This window comes from Schistocerca americana, unplaced genomic scaffold (assembly GCF_021461395.2).
Source record: "Schistocerca americana isolate TAMUIC-IGC-003095 unplaced genomic scaffold, iqSchAmer2.1 HiC_scaffold_184, whole genome shotgun sequence".
Taxonomy (NCBI): Eukaryota; Metazoa; Arthropoda; class Insecta; order Orthoptera; family Acrididae; genus Schistocerca; species Schistocerca americana.
In genome coordinates, this window is record NW_025725889.1 from 232,501 (window position 1) to 235,000 (window position 2,500).

At 63.4% G+C, this 2,500-nt stretch overlaps 1 pseudogene; it reads right to left on the bottom strand.

Annotated features, from left to right (window-relative positions):
- Positions 1 to 2,500, bottom strand: part of LOC124573649 — a 7,955-nt pseudogene that overhangs the window by 3,538 nt on the left and 1,917 nt on the right.

Below are 2,500 nucleotides of genomic sequence, written 5' to 3' on the forward strand. Positions count from 1 at the left end.
CGTAATGGGGCGAAAGTCAGCGGGGGATGTTGGTGCAGCCGTTTTGGGGAGAAGTGACGTCCGGGCGCGAAGCAGACGCTCGGGGAGGGCGCGGGCCAGGAGGAAGAGGTTCAAGAGTTTCACCAGGACTTCATGCGGCAGGCGCCGCAGCTCCGCTGGAGTCAGGCCGTCCGGCCCGGCTGCCGATCCCCTGGGCGGCAAGGCAGCAGCGACCTCCTCACGTGTGACCGGCCCCCATAGGCACTCAGGAGCGACAGGCTCCGAGTGCGGGAGAAGGCGGTCACGGATGAAGCCGGCGGTGGAGATCGGCTTCTTCGTGAAGAGGTCCGCCCAGAAGTCCAGCAGACCGGGGATGTCGGGTGGCGGCTGCAGCAGGGTGCCGTCCAGCAAGCCGCGCACGCAACGCGCACGCGACCTACGGAAGGCGTCCTGTGTCCGCGCGTATTCCCAGCGGCGCCGCTTGCGCTTCTGCAGCGGCGGGGCGGCAGGCGGCCGCTTGGATGGTTGGCGCGGCCGCTGTGTCCTGGTGATCGACCTCTCCCCCCTGGACCCGACCGACGCAAGGGCATCCGGGAGCATGCCCAGGATGACATCGGGCGGCGTGCCCCGCCCCAGACCAATGACTCGATCCAGGGCAGAGAAACGCTGGGCGGAAGCAGGTAGCCCCGCCAGATGCTCCCAGATGGCGGCGTCAGTCGGCCCCTCCGGCGGCGGCCCGGTGGTGTCGGCCGCGAAGTCCTCGGCTGCGTCGACGGGCGGCGCAGCGGCCTCGCCCGCGTCAGGCAGCGAGCTCGCTGCTCCACGGCGGGACGCCGGCTCTTCACCCCGACCGATCTCAAGTGCCTCCATGAATTGGCGGACAAGCTGCTTGTGGGCAGCTTGCCGCCGTCGGCACTTGATTGCCTCAAGCGTTCGGTCGGGGAACATCCTGGTAAGTTCTTGATTTACAAAGAAGAACCGGGCGTCCCTCTCCAGGAACAGTTCGGCCTCTGCCTTGGCGAGCGACAGGACTTCTTCCTCCGTCCACCTCGCGCGATGCCTCTCCGTCACGATCTCAGCGTTGGCGGCCGCAGGGTGTTGGCGGCGGCGATGGACCCCGAGACCGTTCTTCGTGGTAAAAGTGCGGTGGCACTCACTGCAAGCAAAGGGAGCTACACAAACTATCGGATTTTCGTTACGGCCGGTTGGCCGGATAGGTGCTGGGGTAGCTGGGGTGGCACCTTCAGCGGAAGGGCCACCATCTCTTGTTTCTTGTCGGCTGCCCCCAACTATAAAGGGATAATGCGAGGGGGGGCTGGTAACCCCCCCAAGCCCCTGGTGCGGTCTTCCACTCTGCAAAAATCAGCGGGCCCACGAGAAGGGGAGAAGACCGCAGGAGAGGAGAGGCTAAGAGGGCTAGGCCCATGTATTGCGCATCACTCTCCCTGTAACTATAACCCAAGGAAGGCACCTCGCAGCAGCAGCACGACTACATCAAGACCGCACTTCGAAAAGCCAAGTCCGGATGCAGCCACACCGCCGCCACTTGGCCACCTTAAGAGAGTCATAGTTACTCCCGCCGTTTACCCGCGCTTGCTTGAATTTCTTCACGTTGACATTCAGAGCACTGGGCAGAAATCACATTGCGTCAACACCCGCTAGGGCCATCGCAATGCTTTGTTTTAATTAGACAGTCGGATTCCCCCAGTCCGTGCCAGTTCTGAGTTGATCGTTGAATGGCGGCCGAAGAGAATCCGCGCACCCGCGCGCCCCCGGAGGAGCACGCTAAGGCGGACGCGGCCTCGCAGCAAGGAAGATCCGTGGGAGGCCAAGGCACGGGACCGAGCTCGGATCCTGCACGCAGGTTGAAGCACCGGGGCGCGAACGCCGCGCAGGCGCGCGCATCCTGCACCGCCGGCCAGCACGAGGCCAACCAACGGCGAGAGCAGACCACGCCCGCGCTAAACGCCCGCACTTACCGGCACCCCTACGGCACTCACCTCGCCCAGGCCCGGCACGTTAGCGCTGACCCACTTCCCGACCAAGCCCGACACGCCCCGATCCTCAGAGCCAATCCTTATCCCGAAGTTACGGATCCAATTTGCCGACTTCCCTTACCTACATTATTCTATCGACTAGAGGCTCTTCACCTTGGAGACCTGCTGCGGATATGGGTACGAACCGGCGCGACACCTCCACGTGGCCCTCTCCCGGATTTTCAAGGTCCGAGGGGAAGATCGGGACACCGCCGCAACTGCGGTGCTCTTCGCGTTCCAAACCCTATCTCCCTGCTAGAGGATTCCAGGGAACTCGAACGCTCATGCAGAAAAGAAAACTCTTCCCCGATCTCCCGACGGCGTCTCCGGGTCCTTTTGGGTTACCCCGACGAGCATCTCTAAAAGAGGGGCCCGACTTGTATCGGTTCCGCTGCCGGGTTCCGGAATAGGAACCGGATTCCCTTTCGCCCAACGGGGGCCAGCACAAAGTGCATCATGCTATGACGGCCCCCATCAACATCGGA